Raw genomic sequence first — 16,387 nt, forward strand, 5'->3', positions numbered from 1 at the left:
CTACCACGACTACACATTCATCTGTATATTTATCTATCTATCTTGCTATCTATGCTACCAAACCTATACAGCTCCTCCTTATAATCAATGCAAGAACATGAGCCACTCCTTCACAAACCCACAACCACAGTAGATTCATATGTACAGTATACACACACACACACACCACTTTGATATGAGCATCAGTACAGCACAGGCAGTGCAGCTGTGCGTGTGTGCAGCAAAACACACTCCAAAACTGAATGATTTAGGTTTCTGAAAAAGCTTTCTGATCTTCACAGAAAAACCAACATTCCCAACCGAGTGTTCCCAAATCATCTAAAAAACGGTCTCCGTTGTCACACACACAAACACACACGATATATATCGTGCCGATGCAAAAGTGTCTTAAAGCTGCATTCTCTCTAGTGTCCACCAGGGGGCGACTCCTCTGGTTGTATAGAAGTCTATGAGAAAATGACTCTACTTCTCACTTGATTTATTACCTCAGTAAACATTGTAAACATGAGTTTATGGTCTCAATCTCTAGTTTCAAGTCTTCTTAAATACAGCATGATGTTCATTTAGTACATTATGGTCCATTTAGAGTCAAACAGACCATAAAGCAGGGTATGCTTTAGGGCGGGGCTTACTGTGATTGACAGGTCATTGCCGCTACCAGAGCCGCATATGGCGTCTTGAAGTCACTCCTCCTCATTCCAAATATGGTAACTTACGTTCATTAGCTGCAAAAAAATACAACATGGCGATGGCTAGCCGTAATCCAAGATGGCGACCGAGTGGCTTGTGGCGTCGTCGTCGCGTTTTACTCATCGTGCCTTTAAGTGTTCATGTTAGAGTAGTGCTGCACCTGAATCTGAATGTTTAAAGTTGTCTCCAGTTTGGGTTCCTGCTTCATCTATAGATTCATCGTTTATATATTCAGTATGTTTTTTTGTTCAATAAAAAATCCCTACAATTAAGAGAACTTATTTCTAGTTATTCAGCCTCCGCCCAGTTACCCATACAGTAAATGACAAGTCAAATGTACATGCATAGTTATACGTTGTGTGTGTGGGGAGCACATGGGGTTTGTCTGTCTTTTTTTATTGCCAATTCATCAACTAAGAGTTGAACAAAACGGCTCTGTGAAGAATATAGATCTTGGATTCAATGTGGGAACTTTAAGGAGATTAACTCAGTTATTTTATACAGCTGTGTGAAGGTTGTGTTGGAGGAAGCGTGCTGCACAAAACCCACAAGTACAAAGACGTAACGTGGAATCAACATTATTTGTGTTGCCCATCTGACTTTGATTCCTGCTACTGTTTCAATAGCATTGAATAGACTTTTAATGATGGTAGTTTCACTTTAAAATAAACCTCTTTCAGCAATACTAAATCATCTTAAAAGCATTGGAAGCATCATTTTTCCTGTGGCAGATTTATTTACATTTTGAACACTACCAAAACTGCTTTTAGCATAATAATAGTTTCGTACTAATACCACGTGGCAAAGCATGATTTTTACAATATTTAATGCTGAGCTTCTTTCTTGGTTTAACAGCAAAAGACAGCAAAGAAAACCCCCAACACACATTCCACTATTTACACCACACCCGTTCAGGTTGTTACACAAATCGACATGACTTCTGTCTCAAGTATCCAGGAATCAGTTCACGCCGGCCACACATTTATAATTCTGGCTCTCCAGAGTTGGCTGCGGGGAAACGTCGGAGCCTCTTGCCGCAGAGACGTTCGGTTTTCCACGGACCTCAACGGGGAAGAAACCCGAGCATAAAAGAACACAGAAGCCCAAACGAAGGCTGAGAGGGATTAATTGTCATCAAAGTCGCCACGGGAACGTATATTTTGGAAACCTCGGCATAGCTTTCTAACCAACAGCTGAGCGCTGGCCTGACTGGTTTGATATGCTCGGACTGAGAGACAATAAGTGATATACAGGACGTTAATAGTAAAATATGTTGTACTTTGGGTCTGCCTCAACTATGAACACTGGGATCAAAACACATTATGTCTGAACCAGATGTCAGCTAGAACTCTTCCAGACCCCAAAGACCAGTTTGACAAAACATTACAGCCAAGGACTGAACCACTTGGGCTCAAAAGTCCTGGTAATAGTAACAGTAGCAATCATAACATTTTGGAAACATTACCAATTACACTATATGGCCAAAAGTATGTGAACACTTGAATATTATACCCATGATTGTTGAACATCTCCTTCCAAATTTACGGGCATTAATCTGCTGCTATGACGGCCTCAACTCTTCTGGTTTCAGGCTTTCCGCCACATTTTGGAACCTGCAAGCTGCAGAAATTAAGCCATGAGAACATCAGCAAGGTCGGCTCTGTTGGGTGACGAAGCCCCGTCCTAAGGTGTTGAATGGGGTTCAGGTCAGGGTCTGTGTAGGACAGTTAAGTTCATCCACAGCAAACCATTAAATCCATTTCTTTTTGGAGCTAAATTCGTGCTTGGGGGCATTTTGAACTAAAGCACACTATTGTCAAAAAATAAAATTTTATATTGGATCATTAAGATTTGGAAAGGAAGTGGAGGAGGCCGAGCCCAAACCAACCCAGACAGCCCAGACAAGAAGTTCCCAAGAGCTCCACATGCTTGTTGCCATATAGTGTGACAGAAGCAACACTTGTACAGAGTATTTGACTCTGTGAGGGGAACACGGAGAAACAATCAAGAAGAGACCATCAAATTGTCAAAAAACATATAGGATCGAACTATTCGATTAATCTACTTTTGCTTGAACCATTTTTTTTTAGATGTCCTGTTTCTATTTGTTCCTGTCGCTCACTTCAAAAGCCTGCAATGATCGGAAATAAAAAGCAGATTTCATTGATCCGAATTTCACTACAAAAACATAAGTAGGGCGGCAGATGGCCGGAGGGAGATCTCCTGAAAGTTTTGAGTAAATATCACAACATGAAATGTTTTCTGTTGAAATAGTACAAACGTCAGAAGACGGTACTAATCCCCCATCTTTTAAGAGGTTACGTCTTCGTGTTTGGTTCCATGACGTAATGAAACGCTTGCTCTAGTGTTTGTATTCTAATACCCGTTTTTTTTCATTCGAATATTCGTTGACAGTCCTAACACAAACCCAGAACCGAACTTTCCACGTGCGACGGCGGAGATGTGAAACGATAAAGAGCGCTCATCGTGCTGTTTACCTTTGGTCTGCTAACTCAGCTCAGTCCAGCTCCAACAGAGCACAGAGTGGAGAGGAATTCAATCACCCTGCAGAGACACAGAGAGAGAGAAACGTTATTATTACACACCATCAGACTCCCTTTGGATGGACGGAGAAGCACTAAATAAAAAACACACACTTCTCAACTGGCTGTGTTTAGGCTGATGCCTTGTTTTTGTTCATTTAGGGAAATACGCATTAAAAGTGGGTCCAGTAGCCTAGCTTAGCACAAAGACTGGAAGCAAGGGGAAACTGTTAGCCTAGCTTCATCAAAGGAAACTCCAAGCACACACACACACACACACACACACACACACACACACACACACACACACACACACACACACACACACACACACACACACACACACACACACACACACACACACACACACACACACACACACACACACACACACACACACACAGCAGCTGTCTACACAACAAATGTACTGTCTACAGGTGGCACTAGTGTGTGTGTGTTTCCGTCACGCTGAGCTGGCTGGATGTGTGTGACCTAAAAATAACTGAGAGGCAACAACATTTTAATATGCCGCTGCCGTAACATCTCTCTCTCTCTTTTATATATATATATATAAATATATCTTTCCCAATGTGTCTCGTCTCTCTTGACCCACTTCTCTCCTTCTCTGCGTCTTTTCCCTTTAACTCCAATGTGTATTACTCTCTTGATCTGCTGATTCAGCTGGAATTGATGACATTTCACCAAAATCATCACGGCTCATTATGTCAGATTTGCTCATGCTGTGGTCGAGTCTGACCTTTATCGGATATTTGTTCGGGTAGTGTGAATGTAAAAATGAAATGTGTGTGTATGTGTGTGTGTGTGTGTGTGTGTGTGTGTTTGGGGGGTTGCTTTGTGTTCTGTGTCACATGCATGTGTGCGTGTTCTCCTTTCACAAGCTAACCATGTCATACGAGTGCGAAGGAGGAAGAATTACACAAACACTCCAATCCTGGCTTGCATAAAAGGTCATTAGCAAGCTCTCACATGATCGATAGCTGATGGTCGTAACAACAAGAACATTGTTGGGACAAAACACACACACACTTTGTGTGCTCTCAACCGATGCACTGATCATGGGTGCATTGGTGCATCAAAGTCACTCACTGACTTCCGAGTGAAGAGACCATCTAAACCAGTCTGGTGATTCAAATCATCAACCACAAGCAGACGTCTTGAAACCTCGACAGCTGACTGAAGCGTTCATCGCTAGTTTAGGAACAAAAGCTATATCAAATATACATAAAATATACTATTTTGCAGTCGGGGGTTGGTGAAGTTCTGCCGACTTTTCAAGTAGGAAATCTGACTTCGAGTAGTCGCTCCAGTGGAAATCTTTGACTGGGAATTCGTAAATTCCGACTTCCCAGTTCAAATCAATGCACCATAAGACCAAGAGACCTAGAATGATGTATTAGCAACACATTAGCCTCAGACAGCTGGCACGGCTAGCTTACGTAGCACAAAAACTGATCGCAGCAACAACAAAAAAAAAAAACATATCAAAGCTCAGAAAACATCACAAGAAGAAGAAATAGAAAGAAGAGTATTTATAAACTGGATAAAATCTGCTCGTCTTGTTCACAGATGTATAACGATGTCAGCCGAGCTGCTATGGAACAATGTAAGTTAAATGCAACCGAATGTTTAAACGAAAACCAACTGATGGCAGCTGAACATTTTGTTCTCGCCACGATCCGTTAACGCGTCCTTCCTTGGATGTGGCAACGTTCAGTTGGACTGAAGTGGTTGTGACATACGACTTTTGTGCTTCCATCTCATTTCAGGAATAAAAACAAAACAAAACAACGATGTGTCATTTTGAAATAGTTCCTCATCTCCGCTGTATTGCAACAGATTACTTCACTGGAAAGTATTAGGAAGAGTTAGCTAATAACGCTGTGACAAAACAGCTCGTGGTTGACCATCTGTAAATAACTCGGAGATGACTGGAGGGCTGAATGTCTTTGATTGAGGGTTAATCACGTTCTCTTAGGAGCGGGTGAGTCTCTCCTAATGAACGTCATTGATTCAGAGTTTCCCCAACATCTTGCATCGCTTTTTACCGGCTGACAATGAAGGCAGTGACAGGGACTCCATTCCCTCAAATCCCAGGTTTTCTACAGGGAGTCTGGCGCTCTGAAACACTACTGCTTTTGTCCACACGAGGTGCCAAAATACACGCAGAAGTTCCTCGTAGTACCTTTTAATATCTGTATAAAAATCCTTACGTACTTCTTTAAGTTGAAGGAAGCCTAGTATCTGATTTTGAGTTGGTTTTCATGTCTCGAAAAATATCTGTTTTATTTTGAGGTCATCTTCTCCTGAGTGAATACTAACATCTGTGTGATGCTGAAGCTCCGGTTCTCCTTCCAGGCCGATTTATGACTCCTCCGTTGCCCAACAAGCCGCTTTAAAAAGGGGGTATTACGAAACAACGTGGCCTGCCAAAACAGAGGCTTTAAAATTCTCAGATTGAAAACAATAGCTTTACCTCTCCAACATTTCACTCATAATGAGACTTGGAAATCTAATTCAAGGCTGCTGCTCAGTTAATAGTGTGTATAATATGCTAGTCTCCGCGCCAAATTATCAGAATAATTGGCAAACTGGGAAACATTTAATTGTAACAATAAAGACATTGTTAGGACATTTCTAATGCATTGCTTCATACTTCACTTAGTAGCAATCTGAGATCCAGTCGGGTCGTGTAAATGTGTCAGTAAGAAGTTCCAGACGATGCTCATAACAATGTTGGTATTGTTCGGTTAATTAGGGTTGAAGCGATGTCAAAGAGACGATTTTGTGGTAAAAACAGAATAGACTCAGCAGAGGAAACTGAGCTGACACTTCAGAGGACGGCAGTAAACTCCAACCAAAAGTTCGCCCTTTTAAAAATTCTTATGGCACATCAAATATGTGCTACTATACTCATCTAATGCAGTCCACACCTGATGGAGGAGGCTTTAAAATCAGACCCTTGTGAGTTCCTCACAACAGGAATTAACCACGAAAAGCCACATGTTTCTACAAAAAAACAAAAATGAGCATGAATAAGTACTGCTGGCCATCACACTGCAGGTCTACAAATCAACGTATCATGTGCTATTATTCAGCACTAAATCGAAAATGTTCGACTCCAAAGCTGTTTGAGAATTTGGGAAGAATCCCTTTAAAAATTCTTTAACATTTTTAGGGTTTCTCTTGGATTCTTAAAGCATAAAATGTGTTTTTAAACTGAAATTGAATGTGTGTTGAGTGCAGGTTTAAACTAGTCACATTGTAGTTCGGTGGTTCTCATACTGGGAACGTTCACCACATAACTGGGAAATATGAGTTCATTTCAGCCTGGAGGATATAGACTCTTGACTGTGTGTAGGTGGGTGGGTTTGTGTGTGTTTATTGCTATTTCTGTGAGGACGAACTTTCAGTTTTCAACTGATATAGCGAGGACATTTCTGCATTGTGAGGCCAACTTCAAAGGATTATTATTATTATAAGGTAGAAATTAAGCTATAGGGTTAGCTTAGGATACGATCAAGCTTTGATGTAAAAATCAACTGTACAATATTTAATAAAAGATACTGCATCGGTCTTGGGAGTTGGGCAATGAAACAGAGATCTAGCCTGAATACATAGATGTATTCCTGCAGTCTGTGATCAGCTTTTTAAACAACTTGAGTTGCAATGCTCGGGGTTAGGTTAAGATTGGGGTTAGACACTTAGCTGTGATAATTAAAGAAAGAGTTAGAGGCTAGGGAATGTATTATGCCAATGAGGGTCTTCACAAGTATAGAAAGGCAACGTGTGTGTGTATGTGTGAGATACTTGCAACTGAGAAGCTTAAGGCACTGGGTTTGGTAGATAAAACCCCCCAACGCACCTATTTAGAACAGCTTGTCTCCCGACAGCAGACAGTTTAGTCTACAGCAGCTGAAGGCCACAGACGTATAGAGACGGGCCGACATTTTAAATCTAGTGCCGCTCCCTCCACAGCGTGTCTCTGGTGGAGGAAATCACTGTGAACTGCATTCAAAGCATGAGATGTCGATACTGAAGCAAGTTTGACGAAACTCTTCTGCGCTGCCAGTTCTTTAAAGACTAAAGTAGTTTAGGCTTGAGTTTTGGGGGGGCCAAGACATCTATCAGCACAATCCTTTTATCTCTTTTCTGTGGACGTGAAATTAAGCCATCTGCACATTACAGAATCTGGTGAATCAGTGCTAATGATCGATTGTCTTGCGATCTTTCCTACGCTGTGGGCCTGGCTAGTTAGCTAGCTAGCTTGCTAGTTCCACCTTGCTACGGTTACAGAACCTTAAAGCACCACATGAACTGTTGGGCTTGGTCTACGATACTTTAACGTTAAGAATTTACAGTTTTTTACATTACCGGTTGAGTTTACATGCATGCGTTTGCTACCGATTAGCATTCGAGCTAGCTATGTGTACGCTAGTACTGATTAGCTTAGTCTAATTGAAAGGGTAACGGCTACTCTTCACTAGAACTCCACTCCTCTCTCTGCAGTCGAGGGCAGTCGCTATGCATATTTATAACATAATATGTAGAGTTCAAATACTTTGCACAAAAATAAATAAATACCCATGTACATTGGATTTAAGCTGAAAAGGCAAGTTTGTAGTTTTAGTTACTCTTTAACGGGTCCAGAGGGAATCAAACCCTCAACCCTCTTGCTGCTGACCTGCAAGAGAAAATGACATCCTGGTCTGCCTGGTAACCAGCTAACACACATAATCCCAACCCACCTAGCACAGCGATGGCACACACACGCACACACACCCTCGGGTTAAATTTGCAGTCTGCTTGTTTTATTGAAATGGGGCACAAGCTGCCAGCACCGGAGGGCAAGAAGTCCAGTGGTGCAGTGTGAAGTTCAGTGTTAATGTTGTAAATCAACATTTTAAAAACATAAATTGAGACCTGCTCCTAGCTGAGATAGATTTAAAATGACGTGTCAGCTAAACATTTTGTAATTGCTGAGTGTAAAACATCCACACAAAACACCAGGAAGTAAGTAGGCGTTCACACTGCAATCTGGCACAGAGGGCTGCTGGAACTACTGCTGACACACCAGCAGTGAGTACATTATAATTAGAATAAATGCATTAAGAAATCACTTTATCTTGATGTCAACTACAGCGGAACATATTAGTTGACTGACAGAACATTTCTTGTGAACAATTTTAATAGTAAATTCAATATTTTTGTCATTTTTAAAGGAAAAATGACAAAAACAATCTCTAATTCCAGCTTTTCAAATGTTAATGTTTGTTTTCTTCAATTCAATATTTTGGTGTTTTCAACTGTTGGTCCGATAAAATGAGTAATTTAAAGTTGTCAACTCACCACTTTCTGACATCTGACTGATTAAAGTGAAGAATATAATCAGTAGATAGATCTACTGCCCTGGGCAAGGGCGGGGAACTTTACGGCCTATCACGGGTCAGTGTGGTAACCCCCCCCCCCCTGCTGTGAGGATAGAGCCAAGTGGCACAGTTAAAGCGTGCAACACCACCTCAGTGTGCACATCTACACACTGACATCTGATGGGTGGCTGCTGATTGAGACAACCTCCCTGACTTTTGCAGTGAGAACACATTCTGGTTTCAGAATGAACAACATGTAAAGACGTTTCCTCATCATCGCCATTTGGACACAAGTGCTACCACAAATGGATGGACACACGCACACACACACACACACACACACACACACACATTTAACATTGCTGCAGTGGAGTCGGTCGCACTGCAGAACTGCCAGTAAGAATCACAGCACTCTGCTTTGCTGCTTTGCTGCTTTGACACACACACACACACACACACCGTCTCACTCAATACAAGGTCACTGAGCTACTGGGTTAAACTAATGCTGAGGGGAGGAAGAGGAGCACGAAAGAGAAGGACAGCAAGACTGACAAGGTCGACTGCATCTGCATCCGGTGCACACATTAAAGGCAAAGAAGAGCCTGTGTCCTGATCTGACCACGTTATGGTCTGAATACATAAGCTCCAGCTCATGATTGTGTGATTGGATACAGAGAGACATACCTTTTTATTGAGCTTTTATTCTGACGCCTCCAATCTTATATTTCTCTGACTTAAAGGTTCTCTATGATATTCCCTCTGCCACACGTCCATGTTAGTGCACGCAAGCTAGCTCATGGCCTTGCAAAACCAAATTGCAGGAAACTCAACTAATGATGACCAATTAGATACATGTTTTTCCTCGTTCATGCTAGTGGAATAATAATCAACACTCGTACTATTTTTGCTCCATCACTCAGGCCACCCCAAGCATCTATTGTTTCAAACAATCCCACAAAGAAACAGACGAATTTTAGCTCCCATTTCACGACAGTGGTTAAAGAGTCAATTTTTCCTTCGACGCACGCACAGTGACGCCCAGACTAAATACCTCACAGTATGAGAAAAAGCTAAAATTTCCACTTCAGTGTCTGTCCTCGGCTGAAATGGTTCCTGCCAGAAACAACATCTGCAGCAGGAACCAACGGCAGCCTTTTCAACACGAGAGAGCCAACAGGAAAAAGAGTCGACCAACAACGACAGAAAGTGTGTTTTGTGGGTGTACTTGTGTATTTTTCATGCACATGTGTGTGTGTGACAGTCTGCATTCATTAGCTCAACGCTGCAATGTGCAGTAAGTTATCTCCAGTAGAGCAAGACGAGAAGGAATAGACGAGTGATAACTGCTGAATAACCTGCTCAGACACATATATAGCCATACATAAATATGACAAACTTCCCTTGTATAAAAGTTATGGTGCTAATCACATAATGACAGAGCAGAGAATGAGATGACTCAGCTAAAAAAAAAAAGGGGCATCGGACCGGCTCCAGTTCTAACAAGTCCTCGGCTAAGAAGGCCCAGCTTCACCTGCCACGAAGAATCAAACTAAGCCAACACATTATGCATTCAAGAAACGCAATGAGAGTCTATTTCATAACATGCGGGACACTCATCTGTTGTGGCATGAATTTTGGATTCATCCAATGAACGCATTCAATTCAATGCATACCTGATCATCAGTGTCAATATATATCTGCCACTTAAATTTCTCTCATTGGGAGCAATTTAGGGTTAATTGTCTTGCTCAAGAACTCTCGGACATGTGGAGCTGGGTATCGAATGGTTAATGGTCAACATTATAAACAACATTATAAAGTTAAAGTATCCTTCCTTGGTTCTTCTGAGTGGCAATCTTCTGACTGTTTTCTCAGTTGGAGAAACATCCAAGCCAATTGACCCGACGCTAAGTCCCGCCCCTCGAACGCAGACTTGCCAATCAAAGCGTAGCATCGGCCAGCTCTCAAGCAATCTGGTGGTTTAGTAGATTTTGAAAAGTGGAACTGACATTAGCAGAGCATGGGCCCACTCTATCGGACCTGCTGGAAATATGTGCATAATGCACTTGGCCAGTTCAACACAGGAAGAAGAAACATGCAATGGATGGAAAGCACATCTGTTTCTTTAACAGAGGAGAGATGTTTTGGGCGGACTGTTTCTTGCTGAACGACACCTACACAGCAATTACTGAAGTGGGCGAGCTTATTCCTCATTCACTTTCCATCCGCACATTTTTCCAAAACCAGACGGAGGATTTGAGCCGGCGAGTCCTCTATTCACAAGTCAACCACACTTGATACTTGTGCAGGTACCGTGTCGTCAATTTCCCCACAATGAAACGCCGAATTATGTACGGGGGATTCCTTTATCTGAGGCGGTTGCAATGAGCGGTGGTGGAGGTCTGCACCATGAACCACAGCCGATCCAGTCATGCACTCTCTCCAGACAGCAGAGAGAGCCTCAGTATCTGCATGCGCACTATTTACATTCACACCGAGACAAACGTCTGCAGACAGACAGGAGGCCCACATACTTTCCATCTCTACTGGAGAGCCGTCTGGATATAGGAGGTGGCTGTGGTTTTGGACCGTGTGTTTTCACGTATGGAAGAGCCAGCGCAGAAAAACAGTAGCCGTTCCAGGCCTCCACCAAGTCATAACATTAACACACGCATCCAACCACATGCGCAGGTTCGACGCCCGGCTTTTCTCTCTTTTAGTAGGAGCGATGGAAAACAGAACGGCCAACCGGTCACCCACACACGCTCACAACTTACTGTGTCAACAGTTACGTCAAACCGGGGCCCGACCGACCAACCGACAAACCCCAAAACACACTCTGGTTGTGTGCACACACACTTTATAACAACATCATCTCCTTCAAACATCACCAACACACACTCTCAGGGTATAATTAGCGCTGCTTCTGTGACTTGTTTTACTGCTTTGTACCAGGATGTAGTGCTAACAGGCTAACTGACGGCTAACTGTCATCATGTTGTGTTTGGGTGTGTCCATGTTTGGCTTTGGATAAGTTTTAATCCACACGTTATGACTTTTTGAGAACTAAGCAGGAACCATTTCTGAGGCTGATATTGAGAGTTGAGTTGATAATCGTATGTCGACAGACAAAACAATAAATCACATGTACTTCAACGCAACTGGCGCTAACATTAGCCGTTAGCTCTGAATATGTTGTTCACAATGTAGCTTTATCAGGGAAAGGTTCTATAGTCAGTGTGACGCTGTTAGTCACCTGATCCCTGGAAAAAAACCAGAACCGTCACGTTTTCTGAAATTTGGCATCGACTTGACACCGAAGTGTCAGTTCTTGTGACATCAATAAAGGTTTCCTGGATTTTTAAACTTAAAAAAAGGTATAGGGCTGGTAATCTCGAGAAACTAGACAAACGATCTTACCGAATTACTCGGCCCAGTGTTGCCAACTCTTTTCCAATGAAAGTAGCCGGCAGCACTAGCACCAAAATGAGCTCAATCTCGTACGAAAGTTACGAAGACGGCAACACCTCCAAAGCCACTCCCCAAAAATGATCATTATGAACGTAAACAGCAAACGTGGCTGTTGTTAGTACTCACAGCTGTTAAGCTAGCAGCTTATATAAGATGCAGCCAGGTAGGTAGACAGCCAGGTAATCATTAAATTCAGGCCCAATGAAATGATTGGACGGGCATTTGATTCATTGGTTGCTGTCAGGATGTAATGAGCATTTACCAACCCTGCCTTTAAGTAACACAATAGCTTTTCTTCCAACACTTTCAAAAGAGCACCGTTTCATGGAAATGTTTTAATAGAGAAAGAAACCGCGTCCGTTCAACACAGTCAGAACGACAGTCCTGATTCCCAGCTGCACATCCTGCCCCTGGATCTCCACGAGGGTCGAGAGACATAGACACAGAGAGAGGGAGAGAGAGAGAGAGAGAGAGAGAGACGGAAACACGAAGAGGGAAAAATAAAAGAATTAGAGAAAAAAAAATAAAACACAGAAAAAAAGAAATGAGATTAAATTTTTCCAAGAAGGAGGGCTGTGCAGAAAGCAGCCAGAATGACTCTACATCTGTCTGGAATTAAGCGGAGACAGAGACACACAGAGCTGCTTGTTGGTGGAAAATGCTATTCTAACGTTTTCTTCAAGCTGGAGATGAAGGAGTCCAAAACCTCCGAAGCCTCAGAAGATCCACGCAAACAGTTTCCTCTGCAAACAAACCACTGGAAGAAAGAATGAAAACAAAGCTAAAGCCATCAGGTTGTTATATTTAGAAGCATTATTTTCTCAATGCAGAATTGTTCAGCTGTCAAACACGGTCAGATATCACAGCTTTAAATCAAACGTACTACTCCTGTATTTAGGCAAAGTTCTTGTTAATCAGCAACAACATTTGAGACGTTAGTCTCTTTTTGTAGATGTATTTTATTTCTTTATTAAAAAAAGAACAAGTTCATGTTTCTCAAAGTAACGCATTGCATGTTTGAGTGACCTAAACTCTGTTTTTTGTGTGACGTCTGCACCGACCAGTGAAACAATACGTTTTCCCACAATTCCTTGTTTTCTCTTGACAATGTCACCATCGCTTTAAGAGGAAAGTCCATCAGACCAACATCAGCTTCCTAAACTGGATCCCTGACCTCTGACCTCTGAGGCACATAGAAATCAAACCACAGAGGCAGTGAAACACAGATTTTCTTTAAAACGTACTAAAATATAAAGATACTGCACGAGCACCTTTTCACTGTTCTGCTGTTTGTCCGTTGTGTTTAGAGAGCAGGTAACTCAGGGGGAGACAAAGGGAACTGGAGTACGGTTACCTCATCTGGTCACTCCATTAATACTGCGTGTGTGTGTGTGTGTGTGTGAGGGAGGGAGTCTCTCACACACACACAAACACACACACACACACACACACAGCTGGTATCACAGCTGTTACCAGCTGCACAGTCAGGTTGGGTGTTTCAAATAATACTGTGTGATCTTAAAATGTGCTTAAATGTGTTTTAAACAATGATTATCACTTAGGTTATTGTGCGACTGAACTGAACCCTCCACAGGCGTCCTGATCGACGGAACCTCTGGCCTCCCCTTTAATTACCTCATCAAAACCATTTTGTGTGCATGAAGACATCTGGTCACACCACACATTATTTTAGCAAATTAAAGAAGCAGCCATGCACATTATTCCTCCGCACGGTTCTTGCATATTCCCTGTATGAGGGAGTTGTCGGTTGCACTCTTCTTTTGAACTTGTGTACAGAAATCTACTGTTCGTAGATTAATTGCTGTGCACTTGATTTGTTCGAGCTTTTCAAAACATTTAATAAGGAGTTGCTATTGCACTCCTACACCTGCAGTCTGCTTGAGCTACAGTTCAAGTACCGGTAGACTGCTTTGGAATACATTTAAATCGATGCAAAATTGTGATGCAATGCAAATTTTATGCAAAAAGCAGCTGTGATATCGGGATCATATCAGTATCGGCAGAAATCAGCAGATATCTAAACGCAGGTACTGAAAAACATAAATGTAGTGGTGCATCTGTTTTACCTTCATGGAGATGGGATTTGTTTTGCTACAGCTAGGTGGACCTAATAACTGGTAACGTGTGTGTGTTGGTCCAACAGACACAGCCATGAATGAAGAACACACTCTACACACACACACACACACACACACACCATCTCCAGTTTCCTGCTCCAGCCCTGATGCCGTTTAATGTTTGAGTGTCTCTGCAGATTCAGCGCTGACGCAGCAAAACGGACTGCACTATAAACTACTACACGGGAGTGCTGCATTACACTACACACCACAGCTGCAAGACACGGCACTATAGTGCCATCAAGTTCACATTCAGGCACTGGTTTGGAATCCAATTTAAGGTAATGGACATGAGAAATACATCTACTGTCTCACAGTGATGGTATTTTCTTGAATTAAAATGGTGAACTTGTGTTTGAGCTTTCCTGAGTGCATCAAGAAGAAAAAGTGTCTTTTTACGACAAACTTCTTCAAATATATGGTCTGGTTCGATATTCCAACAGCAGGGTCACGACCGCTTCAGAGCAACAGGTGTTTCAGTTTAACAGGTGACCGTGCTAACTGGTGACTCGCAGCCGAATGCGTCCCTGGTTGCTCGTAGTAAGGTAAGTATATATTTATAATTGACTGAAGAAAAAAATATCTTCGTCGACGAAAAAAAAAGGAGTTTCTCCATAAAGAATTAAACAACAGCACTCGTGTTTATCAGATATGTGCTCATAAGTTTCTTGGAAATAAGTCGGGAAAAAAAGCATTTTAAAAAATGACAAAATAAATCTTTGTTAACTAGGAACAAGAAGTCAGATTAGCCGACTAAGAGGGGGGGCAGCCCTAGTTAACACGGTCACTGGTTAAACCGAAACACCGGCGGCGTCTCTGGCATCAAGCTGTTAAACGTGTTGACCACCACAGGACTGTTTGTAGCGGCCATTTTAAAACTCAATAAAGTCAAACCTCTGAGTCTGTGTCCTGGTGTTTGACGTTCTGTACGTGAACACAGATGTATGCACGTAGCCACTTGCTAACGTATTCTACCGGCTCACTACCAGCACACAGGTCTGGAAAGTCGGTTTGTTTAGGTTGCATTCTCCGTCTTTGGTTGGATGATGCTCTTGCACTCCGCTGTGCGCACACTTAACGTCTGACATCGATGTTGAAGAACTGGAAAAGGGTCCGTGTGTTGCTTTGACATGCTACGGTAGCGTAACGTTCACAAGAAAATAAAAGACTTAATAAGAAACCGAGGCCTGGACCGTCCCTCTGTTGCAGCTCTGCTCTGTTGCTCCTTCACACCCTGTCTGTCTGTCTGTCTGTCTCTCTGTTGGTCTGTCTGTCTGTCTCACCCTTGGGACCAGGAGGAATTTCCTGAGAGCGGGACGGATGACTTTTCCATACACTTGGCGAGAGAGAGAGAGACCGAGAGAAAAGGAAGAAGAAGTAGAAAACAACAGCTTCAGACGGTGACCCGGTTTGGCCTCTTCTCTCGTAGCCACCAGAGACAATATTCTGACAAACTGCACCAGAGCAGCTGATACAGATGTAACCAGCACATCCAGTCTGATGTTTACAAGACGACTGCGGAGCCGCCAGAGGAAGCACACAAGACCGACACATGTGGGCCTCCCCGGGGCCAGGAACTGCACATGAACAACTTACCACAACAATCATTTTAAACATTTTTGGATGACATTTACAGTGTTTTCTACGTTATGGTGGCGCTGGAGGAAAAGACTTGAGGGTCACCACAAAAAGCAGCCATCCACTGGAGACTGTCGACTTGTCCTGAATGATTCCATACTACGTACCCGTCGCATACTTTTTATTTTTACTTTTAGTACGTACTGCAGCTGTCCTTACAAAGTACAAACCGCTGCATGCATGCATAGGACATGCTACTAACTTTGACCCTCTTGCTCATATATATTTGATAATCATGACATCGCGCTCAGTCATGACGTGACGTGTCTCCCGCCGTGCAGAGGATTGTGGGTCGCAATAGCCAAATAAGCCAGCTGGCTTGCATTCTGCAAAATGCGACCGGATGCACTGGGACATCCTGGTATTTGTGGCACACTGTTTATTGTTACCAGTGTTTTTAGTCAAGACCAACTATAAACAGAGACCAAGTCAGGACCGAGAGAAGACCAAGACTTTGAGGGGCTGAGACCAAGTCAAGACCGGACCAGACCCAGTCCCACACTGCCTGACACACTTATGA

The 16,387-nt window shown here is 42.7% G+C and overlaps 1 protein-coding gene across 1 annotated transcript in view; it reads right to left on the reverse strand.

The window, feature by feature from the left end:
- The window catches only part of LOC306704085 (ras-associated and pleckstrin homology domains-containing protein 1-like), a gene marked incomplete at its 3' end in the record, with an annotated part of 36,442 nt that overhangs the window by 16,036 nt on the left and 4,019 nt on the right, over positions 1-16,387 (reverse strand). Inside the window, exon 2 of the mRNA XM_079170296.1 lies at positions 3,189-3,255. The remainder of the gene's footprint in view (positions 1-3,188; positions 3,256-16,387) is intronic.

The sequence above is a fragment of the Pholis gunnellus genome (genome assembly GCF_910591455.1).
Source record: "Pholis gunnellus genome assembly, chromosome: 12".
Taxonomy (NCBI): domain Eukaryota; kingdom Metazoa; phylum Chordata; class Actinopteri; order Perciformes; family Pholidae; genus Pholis; species Pholis gunnellus.